The sequence below is a fragment of the Anser brachyrhynchus genome, assembly GCF_964034855.1.
Source record: "Anser brachyrhynchus genome assembly, chromosome: 2".
Taxonomy (NCBI): domain Eukaryota; kingdom Metazoa; phylum Chordata; class Aves; order Anseriformes; family Anatidae; genus Anser; species Anser brachyrhynchus.
Genome location: NC_137695.1, coordinates 30,131,523 through 30,152,345, shown reverse-complemented (window position 1 = coordinate 30,152,345; position 20,823 = coordinate 30,131,523). Strand labels below are relative to the sequence as shown.

The following is a 20,823-nucleotide window of genomic DNA, read 5'->3' as shown; positions in this document are numbered from 1 at the left end:
TCTTCTCTGAGCACACTATGTTTTTAAATTGCAAAATCCATTTTTATTTTCTTTTTCATTTGTCACCCCACCACTGGAAGGATGGTTTCCTGGAGCTCATTCCATTGCATGTCTGACAATATCAAGTCTACTTTCAATACATTGGTACAATAATTGAGTATAAATGAGTACATTACATTAGGTCAATGAACAAGTACAGGAGACAGAAAGCGTACAGGTTGTATCTTTTGCTACAAAGCTGTCAGAGATTTCTTGATGATATGCACAAAATAAGAAGTTAAGGGGAGCAATAACTCAACTTTTAGTGCCCAGATAATTTTCAGGAAATTTCATGAATATTTGGGTAAATAAACTTGATATGGATATATCTTCTGTCATCTGCCTTCTGATAATACAGCAACATGCTGCATAGTGTTAGCCTCTCATATTTCCAATGAGCATTAACAGCAAAATGCTATTTATTGACTGAAATATCTTACAGATCATTGAAGTTTAACATGAGGGGACATGAAATTCTCTCTTGTTCAGTACGACACTGACCTGACCCTAGCCTAATCAGCCACTTCTGGCACTGCAGTAGAACTTCATGGTTCCCAGTCCCATTTTTCTGGGAGCTTACCAAATCACAGACAAATCCAGTCTCTGATATTAAGAGATTAAATTATTAGAAAATTTAAGATGAAACAAATAAAGGTGGTGCAACAGAACAAACAAAAGTATAAGCAGTGAGATGGTAAAAAGCCAGAAAAAGTTAGGTTCATAGACTAATTAGGTGTTCAATTAGTAGTTCTGAATAAGAAGCATTTTTATTTCATTTTTCAAGCTTATAAAAATCATAAGAAAACATTCCAGTAGCTTTTTTCTGAATTTCATTTTATGAAGTACCTTGGAAGGCCAAAATGAATAGCAGTGGGGAACAGCCAGCCAGAAGTTACTGCTTGTTGTGACAAACCAAGAACCATCCTACCAGCCTGATGCCCAGTCTCCCTCAGACAGTCTTCTGTATCAGATACACCAAAAGAAAGTTTAAGAAAGCAAATTGTAGACATCTGTGAAGTAAATGGCCTGTAAGAAAGCATCAGTTGCCTTGTCATTCTGAGTCTTTTAAGATATATTGCAGGATTCTCACTCATTAATCTTATTGGACTACATATGAAACTACCTGACACTACTTGGGAAATATCAACCTGTAAACTTAACTCTGGTCTTTTAGATTTCACATTCTTCCAGTAGCCTTGAAACATGCCTTGAACTGGTACAGTTCTCACTGTTTTTGCAAAGCCCTTTTGCACATTTGACTGCAGAAGGAAAACACAAAAAAGGAATTTCACATTAAAATCATTCCTAGTCCTAAGACCTTTCTAAGATAATTGTTGCATTCAACCATCCTCAAAGCCAGGTCCCAATCTCTGCCCTCCCTGTTATTGAGACATGTAACATTTGTTATTTTTATGTGACATCGTGGTCTACATAACACATCACACATAAAAGCATAATAATACAAGGACATTACTATAACATGTTGCCCATCAATATGTACCTGCACAGGGGCAACACAGACAAATTTAAGAGTCCCTGTGAATCTCTTTTTCTTTCAATGTTGAATGAGGATGAATTCATCCCCCAACAAGGTACCTGACAATTGCACTGACCTGCTACAGAAAAGACAGAGGAGGGACTTCCAGTGCAAGCAAGCCCAGTTGCCTGCAGACCCACAACTTCCCCAGGCTAGTCTAATTTCCCATAGTTCATAAAGTATGTTTGACAAGGCTGCATAGTGCTGAATTTAAACCTCTGCTGCTCATTTGGAACTAAGTAATCTGAATAAAATTTAATAACTTTTTCTCAGAAGTGACCTCTGAATTTTGCCTTGACAGCTGCACTTTCAGTCACTCATTTTCAAGACAAAATAACTGAACACACTAGACCTAATCTTTTTACAGGGCTCACATAAGGCTTCAATCTCTGCCTCAGTGACTGATGCTGTATTATATCAAAGAGGGGTTTCCCACGTAAACTCTGAATAAACTTTTCCAGAAAATATATTTCAACTCCTATTTCTTACAAGGGAAAGGGTTAGTAAAATAAATCACTATGTATTTCACTTTTAACTTCCTATATTATATACTTTTCATGAGGTTTCTAAGTGATAGATGTCAAAAAGTAAATGTGAACGTCCAATGAAATGAGGCAGGCACAACCATATATAGAAGCTTATATAAAATGTAATGTATTTCTCCAAAACAAATAATGAAGATAATTCCCTAAGTTATGATTTTACATATTTCTTCTTTTCAAATATAGACCCCCTTTTCCTCTCAAAGTATTTTGAGTTTTCTTCTGAAGTTATAAACTTCTGTTATTACCCATCAAGAATAATAACATCTTATTCTTAACAATCTGATCCCCTTTTACTCCTTGTTTTAATCAGGAATAACACATAGCGCTAAACACCTATGATGGATTTTAAAGAAGAAATTTCAGCAGTCACTGAAATAAGAATGCAGACAGATCTCAGATCTGAAATGTCATGCACAATTACCCTAGAGACCTTGACTCTGAATCTCCAAATAACTCTGGGCATTATTCAGACTCTCTTCTTCTCCTCTGACAACTTTCAGGACCTGATTTCAGTGAAGTATAGGATTCATCTCTCAGAAGTACTGGCTAAGATGAGAGCTGTGACTTAACATGTAACAAAAGTAAAGCAACAGTTCTTACAAATTAAGTAACAGAATACAATTTATTAAGAAAATACACTAAGAATGCCTCACTATGCAGGCTTTCTGAAGATTTTTTTTATTTTTTTTTTTAATCTGTTGTTTGGGATCTCTCTAACCTGGACAAAACCTCCCTCTTTGAGATGGTAAAGCACATACACACCATTTTAGGGAACCAGGTTTGTATTGTGAGTCCATTGAATATTAAAATTTCTATATTGTGCTTGTGTCATGATTCAGCATATTACTGTGTTACTCTTCTAAATCAAAATCCCACATAACATGAAATATCTTCAAATAAGTAAACCTGGTTTTAAAACTTGGAGGTACTGGAGCCCATAAAACAGGCATCTGCCAAGCCTCGTGGGTGCTACAGGGCTGATGAGCCCCCACAAGTTCTGTGACAGCTGGCCCACAGCCCACTGACCTCCTTGTCCCTGCAGTGCCAAGCAGGATCCAGACAAGCAGAGGTGAGTGGCTGCCATTCTTTGGGCGGTGTGCCAGAGAGATGCTTCACTGAACCATGGATCAAGTTGTTTGGCTTTGTAAGCTCAATAGTGCATGTCCCGTGTTTACATGGTATTTGTAGGTATCTGAAATTCATACTGACTTTTTTTTATCTTTTAAAAGATCCAGAGGATCTTAGGACATGAGCTTGGGGTGTGTGTCAAAATTCAAGCTACTCTTGGGACTGGCTGTCAGCCAGGCTTGTTGTAGACTTTTATCCACCTCTCCAGGAAGCCTGTCCCATCGTTTGACCACCACCCCAGCACAGACATTTCTCCTCACACGCGGCCTGGCCCTCCCCTGGCACAGCTCTGTGCCCTTCCTGCATCTTGCCATCGCTCACCAGGGAGCAGAGGCCTGCACCTCCCTCTGTTCCTCCCCTCCTCGGGAGGGTTCCCAGAGTCCTCAGCTTCTCCTCACAGGGCCTTCCAGCCCTCTTACCACTTACCAGCTTTGTTGCCCTTTCTGTATGCTTTCAAGGATCTGAACATCCTTTTATACTGTGGAGCCCAGACCTGCACACAATATTCAAAGTGAGGCCTCACCAATGCTAAATACAGCAGGAGAATCACCTCTTCTGGCTGGCTGGCTGGCTGTGCTGTGCTTAATATACATCATAATGCAGCTTGCCTGCCAGGGCACATTACCAACTCATGTTGGTCCTCTTGTTTAGATGTCTAGGCAGTGTTAAGTGCTGTAACTTCAATGTTTTTGCACACATCTACCACTGGTTACCATTTATCTTTAAGTAAGGTGCTATGTTATTCAATCAATAACTTGATTCCATTCCCCTGAATTGAAACAAGCATAATACCATTAAATATATTTTGAGTGTAGACACACTTGGTGGTGCTCTGAGGTCTGGCCCTGCATATCTAATTGGTACGGAAAGATAGATATAACCTAAGATTCTAGACAATGGATTGTGATGGATATGAAATGAACAACTTGCTTTTCACTATAAAAATTCTTTATGACTGACATAACAATTTTGCATGAGTTTCCACTGTACAGAGAAAGACATCAAAATTAGAAGCAGAGGAACAGGCAAGAAGGATCATGGTTCTCCCTGCTTAGTAAAACTTCAAGTCCAAGTTTTTAGATGTGTAAAGTTCTGTTCTAGTCTTACTGAAAAAGATTGACAGAAAAGTTTAAAATATCTGCAGCAGCATTTTCCAGGGGGACAGAAACTATATTCATTAGAAAAGGTTATAATTTTGTTTGTCAAGCTGGATATTTGTAGCTATAATCCAGGAACTGTTCCTTGCTAGAACTACTTAAATAGAAGAAATACTTTGCACATTTTCTCCTCCTTGAACAATGTTTTTTTGTCCCATATCATCACACATGAAGGCAAGAGAATTTTTTTCAAGTTGATTTAATTATATCCTCTAACTTCTGCATCAAGAATTTGTATAACAACAGTTTACTGGAATATTGCATTATAGATTAGGATGGTGTGTAAAGATGCATGCAAACACATGCACATGACCATTTATTTGGTCTGTTATAAAGTTTCTCAAAGATAACACATGCTTACAAAGATAGACTTCTAAATATAGAATTCTATAGATTAATACTCTGTGCTGTTGTGATTTTACTCTATGCCAGTTACACTTCTGCAATGGCATGGCTATTTTGCTTGATACTGACATCTTACATTTTCTTTTATTGTCTGGATTAATTCTGACAAGATGGCTTCAGGAAAAGCCAATTTGCGTTTATTACAATTGGAGCTGTACCTCTGTCTAATTTTTAAGTTGTTTTATATTCTATTTCCTTCATGAAAAGCGTAAAACCAGCATAGCATTATCTCCTGATATTTTTTTCCTTCTGGTACTCACTTATCATCAACAAGTGGCCACAAATCCCATTTCATCATTGAATCTGATTCAGGTAAACCTCGCAGGACAGCTAGTATATGCATTTAGTCTGAGCACATGCTATGAACAAAACAATCTCAACTAGAGGATTTTTTACTTAATTTAACTCATCACCAGTTAACACCAACTTCTGATTATGGATTTAGGGAAGGGGAGGGGAGGGGAGGGCGAACATAATCAAACAGGAACTTAAGTAAACATTTTTCTTCCCTCTTCCCCAGGCTCGTCTTAAACCAAATATCTATGCCTCCCTCTTCTAGCTTCAAATTGTTTTCACTTCAGGTTACCACAGATCCATCCCTCTCCCACTGAAGAGGCAATAAGCAGCAAAGGAGGAGGTCATGCGTCTAACAGTTTCTCTCTGATGTTCCTTATTCATTCCTCTATGTCCCACTGTATGTCACCCATGGCCCACCACCTCAGGGGTGTCTTTTCCCTGGTGTGGGTTGCCCATGGCCACAGTCTCTTGAGGTTTTCACTGCCCTGGCTTGTGTTCCCCATGCCATAGTCCCAAATCCTGCCAGGTGTGCTTAATGCAGAATTGCAGCAAGGCTGACAAATGTAGGATGCTGTAGGCTTACAACAAGTATGCAAGACAATTCTGAATCTCAGGCTCCAGCCTTAGATTCACAGTATAAATAAGAAGAACTTATTTGTGTGTGTACATGTGTACATGCTGAGCACTGAAGTAAAAGCTAGGTCATTTTATAGTGGCGAGTCCTGGTGAGAGACAAGGACTCAAGGAGACAAGTATGTGCAATTATCTTTGTTTAGAGCATTCTAGCAGATGTTTCATTAAATGGGGAGTTTGCTGAAACTGCAAAAGTAGGCAGAACTATTGATCTCTTTCTGGCTGCAGGATCTCAGCAGCTTCCTCTGGTCCCCAGGGGACTGTGCCCCTGTGAGGGGGCTGCTCATCACAGAGACCAGCACTCTGCACTTCCATCCAAACTAAGCAGCCTGAGGGAGAAAAGGATCAAAAACTTACTCATTCTAATTGAGCCTGGAAAAACAGTTTGAATATTGATTTGTGGCCCGTTGACCTTTTAGAAATTACATAATTGGCCCGCAGGAAGAAAAGCTGCGCACTGCTGATGTAAATAAAGATATTAATTAGGTCCTGACAGAATACATTCAATCCTCTCCTAGTTCTACAAAGTAATTTTCATGGCAAATCATAGACAACATAGTGTCAGAGTTATGAAGCTAATTTACAGAATGTACATTGGATTCTGACAAGCAAAGGGGAACTGTTCAAAAAATTATATTCAAATTATAACCTGGGTTCAAGTCTGCACATCTGGAATCTCTCAGATACTCTTAGTAGAGCAAAAGTATAAAATTTTAAAGGCATTTTAAAAGGTAATTCTGAACTTACTATGTGCCTGAAGGTAAAACAGGGGTCACATTATTGATATTACTGAATATTATTCACCATTAACAGCAAACTAACATGTGATGTCTGAGCTGTATTAGATAATGCCCCAACTTTATACAGTAGTGGTAAAAGAATTTGCACCATATTAATAAAATATTTATAATCTTATTAATGAACAAAAAAAAAGTTCTGTTTTGTATTTTATTTGATATGTTCTTATTAAACATCAGTTAATTGATTGTGCCTCTAGTGCCAGGCCTCAGTGATATCATCATGTTTTCTCTACTTAGCAGGTAGAATTACAAGTGATACACTTACTCTTAAAATTACACAAAATATTCTACAATATGTAAAGTAGACACTTTACAGGTAATTTACCACGTTTGGCCTCATGAGCTTTGATAACCTCCAAGGACCCAGTGCGGAAGAGGAATGGTGCCAGGACAGCTCATGAGCTCCAGTCCTGCCAAAAGGCAGCCGGGCCTGGTCCACCGTGGGTCCCAGCTCACAGGCTGACGCTTCAGCCTGGCCTCAACCTGTCCCTGTACCCACAGAGATGCCCAGTGCCCAGAACTGGGGCTGTCCTGCTGCCCTCAACCTGCTGGTGAGATGCACTCTCTCTCCAAGGCCCTGCACTAAAGTCCCAGAGAGCCTTCATGCCCCCATCCACACCGCACCTTGACACTAAGTCACAGAATCAAAGAATCTTAGAATATCCTGAGTTGGAAGGGACCCACAAGGATCATCAAATCCAACTCCTGGCTCCACACAGGTCTACCCAAAAATCAGAATTCAGAAGTCCCCAGAATTCAGAAGTTCCTAGAAAGCTTTGCTGAGCTAGGGTCTCTTTCCTCCGTCTCCTCCCTGCCTAGCTTGCTCAGGAGACAGACACTTGCTAATCTTCTATCATGTGCTTAAGCTTGTGCATACATATGGCCAAGTGGAGTTAATCGACTCAATTTTATTTACTTCAAAGCTGCCATAGTGCTTATCAATACTGTATATGCAAAGGTAGAAAATGATGGGAATGTTCAGTTTCAGCTGAACATCTGCATGAAATTAATTGAAAGGTGAGGTTACAAACTTGTGGAGGTAGAGCTCCACAGGATGATCATAAAGGGAGTCCCAGGAGGAAGAAGGAAGTTATCAATGCATGTTTCATACCAGATATCAGCTGCCTGAGAGCAGTGGAGGATTTGAACCAGGAAGAGAGTAACAGGAAAGCTGTATGCATTAAAATGTGATTAAACTCTTTGCCCTTTTCTCTATTGGTGGGATAAATTCACCTCAAACATAAATAATTTCCAGCCAAGCAGAGGTTGGAAACTTCATGGGAAGCATTGGGACAACTGAGCCTCAGGTGTGGAATGACAGCTCACAGAAATAGCTCTGTTTTCTGGTTTTCTTAGTCTTGCAATCCAAAAGAGAAAATAATGCTTATAATTTGTAACAGCTGTTGTTCCTGTTGTAGTTACACTCTTAGCCAACATCATCTAGCTTCATCACTATTAAAAAAAAAGGTAAGTATGTGTACAGGTACAGTCCAGGATGTAGAACAAGTAGAAAACAAAATGTGTTCTAAGGTTGTTATGTTTTTTTAAAAGAATGGTCTCTTACAATCACATTCCTTCAAGTGAAGGTACTACAGCACATTCATTCAAGTTTGAAAATCTATGAAAAAAAAAAAATCTAAGTCCAAAAACTAACTCCATATATCTTGTTAAAGAGACCCTACTTTAAATCAGTAGTTCTTCAATACATCAAATGATAGTTACACCCTATTTTCGTTTCCCTATTCAGCCATTTAGATATGACTCTGAGCAAAGAATGTATCATAAAGACTTATTTATTCTAAGTTTTACTGCACTTAAGAACAATCACTCATCCTCCACGTAAACCTGCTTGATATAACAATAATATAAGTAGCTTTATTCATTAGGAAAAAAAAAATTGCTTACTATACCTTACAACAGTCATTCACATGAATAGTATGAGAGCTGTAGTACATCTCTTTTCAGAAGAGAACCATTTAGAAATAAATTTGGACCTCTGGAACCAGAGAAAAAGAGTTAAGAATGAATCACTTGAAAACCTGATCAGAATTTATAGATGGCAGGAACAGGCACTTACAATGGCAGCACTGAGTTATTGGCCTTTTGGCTACTGTAGTGCCATAAATGATTAAGAAAATTTGCCCAGATGAGGCAACAAAAGTATTTCAAAGGTTTAAAGGACTGACAATTATTGTCTTCAGTAGCTCAGTTGCATGACTTTTACACCTCTGTGAAGTATGTGAATAGTACCAAGGCTTTCCTAGATAACAATAGTGAAAAGATGGTTACAATTCACAGCACAAGCGGCAATAATTGACATCATAAAAAGAATCAACTTTGATGTGGCAAGGGCTTTTGTAATAAGCAAGCATTTAACTACTAATTATACTGATCACTCAAGGTGTTTTGCTGGTCACACAATTAAAACAACATAAAAGTTATGACTCAAAGCATTATCTTTTTATTAACGAAAGCAAAACAAAACAAAACATTACAATTGATTTTATTTATTGAGATTCAAGATACATTTCCATCTCCTTTTGCATTTCCAGATGTTGCTAGTATCATGCATAGAGTAACTCATTTGTCTTAGTAAAACCCTTAGGACTCGTCCTCCTAAAGCTGTCTGGCCTCTTTCACAGCAAAGCAGTGTACTGTGACCCAACATCTATGCAGACCTCTGAAGTTTCCTGAAACTGCTTCTTATCAAAATAGCTTTAAAGATTACACTCACTTGATAGGTGAAATCAGTAATATTGATTAGACTTCTCAATCAGCTGCCAGGCAAAGAGAAATATAAGTAAGCCCGAGATGAAGGGATACAGATATCTCCATAGCCAGCATCAATGAAGTATAGGAAACAATCCAGCTGCTTAGAGTCCTAAAGACTGCAGTTCCCCAGGGACTTAATATATTCAACTATTCTCACATTTAAAGTAATGTGGGATTTCTATCTACTTTTCCACTGGAAGAAAAATAAAGTCATCAAGACTTATATTCACTCAGATACATCAGATATGTCCAGAGGTTAAACAAACATTGGCCCAAATTCTATGTTATATATGTCATCTCCTCAACAAGAATTGTGTACCTGTTTGTGAGAGCAAAAATAAGTTTATTTACATAAAATTTGGGAAATGACTTGTTGCTAATTAAATTTTGCTGTGACTTTACAAGGCTGATAGACAAATGGTTAATTGTTATACAGTTAATTAGTAGTTGGAAAGACAGCTTCTAATATTTCACTGATTAATCAGGAACTACCTGCATGTATGCCATAATATTGGGAAGAGGTTAGTCAGAATCACCTTGAAGGTGATCCATTTCAGATTCAGAGAAAGGGGTGGGAACAACAAAAGCATGGTCTTGCTGAACCCTTCAAACAGGGAGATGCTACATGCAGGCAAATGAATGAAGGGAACAGCTCTGCTCCATTCCTAAAATAGAGGCTGCAGGTTCAAACAGAGCATGGCCAGAGTGAATAATCTCAGCAACAGAAAACATGTAAAGGAATTTGGAGCTGAAAGTAGCTGTAATAAGAACTGAAAGACCTTTTCTGTCTGCTATTACTGTACATTCAGCAATGATCAGTTAGGTAGGAATTTACTGCAATTTATTATTAGACTAAAATTAAATTGGAAGAATTGTTGTTATCTATTCAATGCAAAGTGCAATCCAAAATATTTTGGGATATTCATACCACAAAAAGTTCTTCAAAACATTTCTCCTTTCCTAGTTACCAAGACTAATATTATCTTCGTATGAATATCAAAACAGTACCCCAAATTCTACCTCTCTGTTAACAGTGGTTCTGTTAAAGGCAGTTGTTTCAAATACCAACATACCAACTCACTTCTCCTCTGCTGGGGTGAAAAAGAAAGGAGGAGGGAATTTATAAGGTCTAACTATAGATTAGATATCCCTTCTTCATTCTTGCATTCCATATCATTCATCTAAATATCCCTCTTCTTTTTAATTCAATACTCTATCCTCTCCATGACTATTTTAAGAAGAATTGAAAGTAAAAAAAAAATGTTTAGGATTGGATTTGCGCATCCAAATGCAGTGTTTAAAAGCTTAATAAACCAATAAATAATAAAAAGGCTTACTTCAACCAGATTTGTTTTTGAAATTTAATTTTGAATTTTACCCTATTCTTTAACATGTTATGATACATTGTTTTTAATATTTTCAAACTTTTTCTTAACAAGGAGTCAACCTTCCCTTCCTGTGGGGAAAAAAATCAGCTTACAGAATTCTAACAAATAACAAAAATAAATGGCCTGTATTTTTTTTCCAGTGTGGGTACGATTACTGTTTAAGTTCTTGATCAAATTCTATGTTAAGTTAGCACTATTTAGATCACATTATATGAACCAGGTTCTACTGGTCATTTAAACTGATCAAATGGCACAGAAAGCATTCAGTCTAACTATAGGCAACACCTGAAAATTGTCAGAGCTACAAACAGTGCAAGGTTTTACAGCTATATCACCTATGCCTCTCCACTGTTAGTCTGTTTGCCAAGTGTGTCAGAGACGAATGGAGTGTATCAGAACAAGAAAGGCTTTATGGGGCCTTATATTTTTATGAATATTATGATTATGATATTATATGAATATGCAATTTACAGCAGCCCAGAAACTTCTCTAGCACAGGGCACAGACCACCACTGAAAACTAAATATCCAAAAAGGGACCTGTAGTAGGAGTCCAGGCAGTCCCTATCCCTTGTTTGATTATTTTATTTAATGCAGCATCAGTGTAGGACTTCATAATGAAGCTTCTCAGAGCACATGTTAAATCTTTATCATACTGTTCTAATATAGGAGGAGGGAAAGCTAGAAAGGAATGAAAGCTTGCCTGTGCAAAAGTGAGGCTTAAGAAAACTCAGTGTATTTTGTTTCGTTTTGTTTAAATTATCCCATATGTCTTTTTGAGGAAGAATCAGTCGACTACAGATTCATGAATTTGAGAGGCACTAAAAATGCTTGATTTGGACTTCTTTTCAGTAAATCTTTGGCTTTCACATCTTTGCCTTACATCTGCAATTTCCAAATCATTATTCTATTGCCAAGCTATTGTACGTATTTCAGGATGCCAGCCAAATTCTAATAATGGCATCATTAAGAGAGAGCTATTGCAATGGTAAATGCTGTATTACTTTGCTCATTTTGCCAATCAGTGATGTCAGTAATATCCTGTTCTTTAGGAACTCTAATTAAATTCTTTCATTGAAATAATCAACATTTGTGTTTCCAACCACTTTGCAACTACAGTAATTCTTTGTCTGCCAGCTGTGAGAATTTCCTATCCTACCCTCTCACATCAGCAAACTGAAAGGGGAAAAGTTCATTTCACGCTTATATCATGTATTCATGGTTGAAGTAGGTAACAGACATGTTTTGCTTGTAATACTAAAGCCTAAGCCACAAACTAAGATAGTTTGGAATGGTCTCAAATCAAATAAATAATTTATCAAATACGTTCTTTATAAAGTGTCTTCAGGAACCACTGTCCATTTACTAATAGATTAAACAGCTAGTCCACTCATTGATTCAGGAAGAATATGATCAGTCCTCATTCGGATCTAAATTAGATGAAACTAACGAACAGTAAACTTCAATTAGATTAAAAGTCATTTACAGAAAGTTTGCATATGAGGACTCTGGTTCATGAATTCTAAAATATGGAACCAGCCATAAGCCATGCCAGCAAAAGAGATTAAAAAAAAAAATGCAGACTACCTGCAAGATAAACTTCAAAGGAATGTTCTGTTGCACACTTTTGATCCTCTTACTACTAGTGTTACACTGCATGAGGGCTTGAGCCTAGAACCAAGAAGCATTTATTCTGTAATGCAGAGTGTAATGCCTGAGCTTTAGGCAGAATCCACTGCCAAGGAGAGCTAGTGCCTCACAGCAGAAACACAGAAAAAGGTTCTGGATAAGCAGAAAGCAAGCTGCTAAAAATTACAACATAGGAAAAGTGAAGCACAGGAACATGAGAACCTTTATCTGGCTGGGATCCACAACTCGGAATTGTCTTCTGAACTAAAAGGATAGATTCAAAACATCTCTTTAGAGAAAGACTCACACTTTTCTTGGTACACAGCTTTTCTACAGGAAATAATAGCTAGAACCCTCTCTTCTTGGAAAGCCCCATGTCTTGGGCAGCCTGGAAGGTTACAAACTCACCTCTCACATTTCGTGGGAGGGTGAATGAAGCTACCTTCCACCCCTTTCACTAAATCTTTGATATTGTGCAGAAAATAATGGAGGATTCTAATTGCAGAAAGAGCCTAGAATCATAAAAAATTTTGAGTGGGAAAGGATGTCTGGAGGTAACCTAGTGCAATCTCCTGCTCCAAATAGCACAATTTAATTTCAGAGCAACCTGATCTAACTTCACATTTGCACAAGGCTTTGTCCAGACAAGTTTTGAAAACTTCCAAGGCTGGAGATTCCACAGCTGTTACACTGTTTGATGTTCTACAGTGAGCACTCTTTTCTTTATTTAAGTCCCATTTTGGACTGATGTTTTTTGTCTTTTGAAACTGCACCTCTGAGAAGACTCTAGCTTTATCTCATCTATAGATCTCCATTAGGTACTGGAAGACTGCATTTAGATCTGCCCTTTGCGAGGCTAAACAAAGGCATTTCCCTCACTGTTATCAGCACAGTTGGCTCTATTAGCAACCACTGAGATATGCCAATTGCATTTACTTAGAAAGGACTTTGATAACCTTGCTTGTCGGTCCAGCCAGTTCTCCGCCCGCCTCATACCTCACCAATTCAGTCCATATCTCAATTTGGCTAAGAGCACACCATGGAATAGTCAAAAGTCTTGCTAAACAGAAGGTAGATGATATCTACTGCATTCTCCACATCGACTGCATTTGTTATTTCATCATAGAAGGAACTGACACTGGCCAAGCACACTCTGACATTGATAATTTCAGTGTTGATTGCTTCTTCTTTTTGTCCTTTACTCATCACGAGAAAGACTTCTAGCGGGATTTGTTCCATAATTTTACTAGCTAGTGAAGCGATGCTGACCAGGCTGAAGATCTCCAGCTCCCCCTTCTTATCTTTTACATGGGCATAACATTTCTTTTTCTCAGCCACTCCAGACCTCTCCCAACTGCTACAAACTTTCAAAGGCAATAGACAGTGTGGGCTTCTAATGATGTTGACTGTTTCTCTCAGCACATTTCCAGGTTTCTCACCTGGTTCCAGACCTGTTTATATCCAGCTTACTTAAGTAGTCCCTAATCTGATACTCCTCTGCCTTGGAGTTCAACAGTTTATCAAGTATCTGTTCACTATCAAATAAACTAACAATACATCTTAATTGAATGTACTGATCAAGCTCCATTTTGTCATCCTTCTCTAGCCCGTGAGGCTGGCTTTCTATTCTGTAGCATCATCACATTTCCACTGAAGGAGTGGAAATCAGTGGATCACCAGTTTACAGATCACCAGCGTCCTCATGAGTAAGGTACTCCTGAGGCATGAGAGATTTAGGTGTGAACCACTTCAGAACACTTTCAGGACAGCAAGGGATTTGGGTACATGCCTGAATTCTGAACCAGCCAACTCTTGTGAATGCTGCTTTGGAATACAAAAGGACACATTTTTCTCGTTATAATTCAGAAACAAATGATCAGTGCTCTTCCTGAGAATGGTACAGCGTGTTGCTATATGTGCTGAGGATATTAGATGAACTGAGTGTTTCAGGTGGTAGAACACATACTACGTGGATCTGAGAAGGATATAATAGAAGAGAAAATGAATATTTCACCTCAAGAAGAGAGAAAATTATACCCTAGAGAGACTATAAAAGCTGGATCATGAAGATTTCAGATACAAGCTAATAGTGGTCTGAGCCAAATGTGATTTCCAGGTTTTAGGCCTAAGTGACAGATGGCTGATATTGTCCACAGTAACAAGGGAAGGGAGGAACAGACTGGTAAACTGTTAAGCTTCCTCTAAGCTGATGTCTGGACATTCACAAGTTAGTGACAGACATATATGTCAGGATTTTACACTGCACAGGAGACATGTGAGGTCAAAGAGAAAAAATGTGTTTCCAGGTGTACACAGTACTGAAAGATAACAGCCTAAGTGCTAATCCTACTGTGTATCTGTGATATTTTGTGTCATTCTTCAGATCAGTCTGCTCAGCCTCTGCTCAGAACTGGCTGGTAGAAAGGAACTGTGGCCATAGATAAATGAACTTGGAGAGGGAAGGGTTTGCGTTGGGTAAGGAGATTCTATGTCTCTTGATGGAGTGATAAAAGTGGATTCATTTAGTGCTTCTAGCACAAACATAAGTGCAGAACTCAGCTTATGGAGACAAGACTGACTGAGGATCAGAGAGGGAAAGGTAAGCCCCAAATTGTGGTTTCCCCCAGACTCATCAGTTTCCCAAAAGGTCTAATAATGTTAGACCTCTATGTTTTCAAGTGGTGTCAGAATGCTTTTTTGATAACAGAAGGTGGAAGGATAAAAATGGCATTTACTGGCACTGGCACAGACAGTCATGTGTTTGGAAAAAAAGACAAAATGACAGAAGATCCAGGCAGATAGTCTCACTGGAACCAATAAGCTCAGGAGAAAAGGACTGAAACTTTGATTAAAAGAACCCACTCAAGATGATTTTAGAACTCCACCAACCTCAGTTACTACTGAAAAAGACAAGACTTTACTCTCTCAATAGAGAAGAAATAGAAAAGGCATTCAAAGAGCAATTCAAGATTAAATATTTGAAGTTATTTAGGAAAAGTCTACAGTGGTATAAAAATAGTTTTTATATATATTCAAGATACACAATTTTATTTAATGTTCAGAGTTATCAGCAGCAATTTTTCTCTCTCCACACTTTAAATAAAAACATTGTTTTAGTTTAAGAAGGAAAGGAGCCAGAGTAAAATATTTGGTGCTAAACCAAAGTTAGCTCTCGGTTACTTTCAGTGGTGGTCTGAGAATAAAAATAAATACTAATGAAAATATTCTCTAGATGTAATCAAAGCAGAAGGCAAAAGACTATCAAGCCATCAAATATTATTTAGTTCAAGTGTAAAGTCCCTATCGATAGAGCGTTAGTTAATTAACACTAGGCACAGACATTTCTTTGGCTCACATTCAAACTAGGGGTGAAATAAACATTGTTCAGATTGAGCAAGTCAGCTGTGAAGACATGGAAAGGCTGTTTTACCAGCAACAGGAACAAAAGAGAATTTGTCCTTCTTAATGGACTTTTCCCATTAAAATAATAATTTCACTGCACAATTAGCTAATAGAAAGCCTGAAAAATATCCACATTTTATTAGTTACTGTAGTAGAACACACAGAGATCAGATGTTATTCTCTTCCTTTCTATATTATTGTGTCTATATATATCCTTCTTCATCTTCTGACTGCTGTTTATGTGCACCCTTCCAACATGCACAGCTTTCAACGATGTTATTAGAAATAAAAAAGAGGTACCAAGTGAAAACAGCAGTTGTTTTTAACCGGGCACTTGAAAAGACAGATCCCCTTGACATGCTTAGAAATCACACAGGAAAGAGATACATTTTTTTATTGAATGATTAGATTGTTTTGCTTTACCTGGCATTCCTTACCATAATTGCACAGAACCCATCTGTGAACAGAGATGGTGAAATTTGACTGTGGCTTGATAAATATCTCTCCCAGTGCAATTTTTGTTGGTGTTCTACACCACAGGGTCATAGCAATGATAACAGCTATTGTTTCTCAGGGCAACAAAATATTTTTTTAGATATGGTTACTCTTTGTCATTGATTATATATTGATGATATAGTTATATTACAGGCACCTTTTAATTGAACTTCATTCAACTTGTATGACTGACTTTGAAAACAATATATTGCCTCCTATATATGCTGTAAGCAAATAAAAGCATAGGACGTATTATGCAAATCAAATAAGAATAATTTCTGATCTCTCAAAGAGGGATCAAATCTTTTTAAATTCATCCTAATATTATAAAAGCGGGGCAATATTGTTGCTGACTAGTTCCTGGCCTGAAAGCAAAACTGCGCTCTTTGACTCTCTATTTAACACATATAGATAGGCTTTCAGGGAGATATAAAACAGCAGAGTCACCTACAGTTCTTACACTCAGCATGAAACTGCCTAAAATATGCCAAAAATATATATGGTTTATACAATATTGTATAATTTTGTACAATTTTCAATTAGTTAGTTCTAACCTGATAATGAGAGACTTGCATGAATTTCCTTCTCACCCTGAAGAGTTTGAGCCTGTGTTTTCCATTTAGAAAGGTTTCCTAACTGTCAGTTCATGCACTATTTTGGATGCACAGAGAAATAAGAAAAGTAGAACACTTCCCACTTTTTTATTGAAGCAGTGGTGCTGTATGGAATATAACTCAAGGTTCAATGAGACAAGAGAAGGAGCACAAGTGAACCTGACAGTATAACCTAGGAGCCAGATATTTTTCAAGAAGGTGAGTGACCTGGGTCACCATGGCACAAGTTCAGAACTTGTCCTTAGAGCTGTATCTATCCAGTTGATCTGGCCTTCACTTAGAATAAAGCAGTATTCTCAACTAATTCCAGGAAAACTGACTTACATCTGATGCTAATACTGAGTTTCTTTTGATAAAGGAAGTGACATAGTGACGGAAAATTTATATATTTCAATTCCTTCTTCTTAGGATGTAGAATTTTTTTCCAACTTTAAAATTACTAGCCTCTCCTTCCAAACAAAAGCATCCAAACAAACCATAATAAAAAAGCCATTCAACAGAGCTTACAACACATAACACAGGAGCCGAGTCAGTGGAAGGGTTAATTCCCTCTAAGCATGTAATCATTAAATCCTATATTACTAAATATCTTTGAGCCAGGTAGATGAATGAACACCATACCAGTTGTATGTCATATTGTAGCTTTCCTAATTATATATTTCTCTCTCAGAAAATTGGGTTTGTGACAGAAAGGCAGCAAAATATATCAATAAAATATAAGCATATTTTCCACACCTGCTGAGCAATGCACAATTCGACTGAGGAGTGGTCAAAATGTTGCCATGAATGAGTTATGAGAATAATTTGCTACACTTTACCTTTTCCCATTGATTCCCAAAGTGAACAGAATTAGTTGTTTGTTATAGGACTATTTATAAATTGAAAAGCGTTTTATAAAAGGAGTTAACTGGAGATTTTCATATTTGTAATTGGAGTTGTCTGTGTTGAATTCAGTGATAACACGATAACTTGATGTGCCAAAGATGGGAATCTTGGAATCATATTGCTGGCACACATAAAAAGCAATATAAACTTAAAATGTGCTTTCCACTTTTTAAAGGAGCTAAAATTTGCTGCTCCACTAGCAAGAAAATGTTCATTAACTAAAAGCATTCAATACTGTACATATTTGTAGAAAGACAGTACAGCATTCAACTACTGTTAGCTGTTCTAAATCCTGCAAATTGTATGTATTACAGTAGAACAGAAAAATGAAAGGTGGAAGCCACTTCAGCAATTTCTTCAAATTCAAGATAACTTGGAAAATTAAGAATCAGAGAAAGTTAGAAAGAGAAATCTGTATCAGGACTTTTTTTTTTTTTTTTTAATAATTCTCTATTATCTGAGAAATCACCTGTGTATAAATGTTTGACTAAACACATTTTGCAGTATGGCCTCAACGAAAATGTTACTCCCTCCATGTTATGTTTTCATGAGCTGATAGTAAAATTTCTACAAATTCTGCTTGGAGCCACTAAGTTCAACACATTAGCTTTCTGTGACAGATTGCGTGGTGGTACATACTAAATCTGAAGTTAAAGGTTTTCTCTGTAGTCAAACCTGCTCTAATTTAATTAAAAGCATAATTTCAACTCTACAAGACACAAGATGTGATAAGTTTTCTTCTATAATTCAATTCGCACTTTGTAGACATTTTTTAAGTCATTTTCATCTCAGGTTAAATCAACAGATGTCAAGATTGCACTGAATGCAACCTCATGGATGGATTAGTTCAAACCATTTATAACCAATATGAAACTACACCGATAAAACTTGAGTGTGATTCTTTACACTGATAGGGCTGGTAACTGTAGCAAAAATAAAAGAATAAAAAATAAAAGAATAAAAAATAAAAGAATAAAAAATAAAAAATAAAAGAATAAAAAATAAAAGAATAAAAAATAAAAAATAAAAAATAAAATCAACAGGGTGAGATATGACTCTTACATGACATAGCAAAGTGTGAAAACCTGTATGTCTAAAAAGGAAGATGTGGAAAAGGTAGCATAGGAAAGTAGAACAGCATTGTCTAAGCAGCATAACAAAGATTTCCAGCTTGTACCATCTGAACCTTATTTTCACAATTCCTTGAACATGCTTTCACTGTTCTATTTTTTATTCTACCGGCTGTGTCAAGTATTAAATAGCTTAATCCACCTACTCTTTGTTATTGCATAGTTTTTGTAGCTGAAATGCATAACTAGGCTTTGATTTGCAGTTTCTAATTAGTAGCAGAAGCAACATCTAACAAGCTGTAGTACAGAACTACCAGATTTATAGAGTCAAGAAGCATAATAATTTAAATTACTCCTACATAGTGTTGGATCCTAAAATTGTAACCACTTAAGAAAAAGATATGAACATATTGTAGGCAAATCACCAAAAACCATATGATTGTAATACAACTGAAGTTTTAAAAAATGAAATTTAAAAATTCTTGTTTAAAAATCACTTTGAAAATCTCTAGTAAGATAAATTGAGATAAAAGAGTAATTTCTTCAAATATGTTGCTCTAAAAATATAGCAGATGCAGAAGAGTCATGGGATGAGAGAAGAAGTTATCAGAATATATATTGAAAGTTCACAGTATTAAATGAATGGAAGGTCTTTTGAGACATAAAAAGAGTGTGCATACAGTCAGCATAAAAATTTCTTAAAACTCCCCTACCAGAGGAACAACTCCTGGATCCGGCCTGAGATCAGCTCCTATGCTGAGGGATAATTTTATCTCCCAAAGAAACTTGTTCTAATCTTTAGCTGCTGGAGAGGGGTCAAATCCTGATATACAAAGTTTTTTACTCCTTGTAATGTCTTTTTGCTAGTACTGTTTATTACACTAACTTGTTCTATTCCTCCTTGAACTTTGTTAAATCCATTGATTCAAGGACTCATCACTCTCAATGCCAGTTCCTTTTGCTTTGTGTCATAAAAAGAATGAATCTGAATCTGAATCTAGAATCTGAATTACTAAACTATTCAACTATTCAGTTTACTTTTATCTGGTGTTTTTCTAATGTAAACAGAGCTAAGCTTTAAAACTATCTTCAGGCTAAAGTGTTTATCCCTGTGCCGTTTTTTGTCATATCTATCCAACCTCTCCATAGTCTTTCAAAATCCTTTCTGAGACTAAGAATTACAATATCACAGCCGAGGTCAGATTGTTGATTTACTGGTATAGCAGCATTATAATGTTTTCCTTACTACTCTCCATCCTATTCTTTATATTGGAAATATCTTGTTTCCGTCCTGTGCAACCGCTGCTCATTAAACCAGATTTCATCCAGCTATACTCAAAAACAGACAGGCCCATTTCCTGAGTTAATACAGGTAATTTGGAACCCTGTATGGCAACTCAGAAATTTATGTACACCTCTGGGGGAGTCTAAAGAGATCTTTTCTCCCTTCTGCAACAACAAGGAATAAATACTGCTTTCAGATCTCCTACAGGCCTTAACTATCAAGCCAAAATAGTGCAAAACATGAAGAATACATGAGGTATAGATTTGCTAGTTCTGAAATAAAGCCTTGACCTCCCCACTGGGACAAACAGGCACATAAGCTTTTCCTTTTATAAAATTTGGTTCATCCGTAAATTAAGCCACATTGAGAAAGAAAAAAACACACAGCTTATAATTCAGGTCTCAGTGAGGAGAAAAAAAAATCAACTAGTTTGAAGAGGGTAGGCAGCTGGAACCTGATGTTCCACAGGTATCAAAGTCCTAAGTGTCACCTCATTTTAGTCTGTTAGCTCTGTAGAAAATGTTCTCTGGATCCTAATATGTTTTTTCTTCACCTAGGTAATAGTTCTGAACTTACTTTTTTCTTTCTTGTCTCATTTAGAAAGAGCTCCTATTTACATAAGAATTAAAGCCAACGATCTTTGTATTCTGACAGATAGGATAGGAATCCCTTCCCAGTATCCTCCACAATGCTGCACAGTACCTATAGTGCAGTTTTAACCCATACGAGTTAGTATTACCACA

The 20,823-nt window shown here is 37.0% G+C and overlaps 1 protein-coding gene across 2 annotated transcripts in view; it reads right to left on the bottom strand.

Annotated features, from left to right (window-relative positions):
* LOC308190308 (uncharacterized protein) overlaps positions 1–20,823 on the bottom strand; it is a 373,068-nt gene that overhangs the window by 251,887 nt on the left and 100,358 nt on the right. The window contains exons 3-4 of one of the 2 annotated variants that reach the window (XR_013947058.1): positions 8,452–8,537; positions 1,025–1,065 (exon numbers count right to left, since the gene is read on the bottom strand). The gene's annotated coding sequence lies outside the window, so the exon portion shown is untranslated. Of the gene's footprint in view, positions 1,066–8,451; positions 8,538–14,169; positions 15,523–20,823 lie in introns of those variants that run through there. The other variant, XM_080581483.1, reaches the window with a different exon arrangement.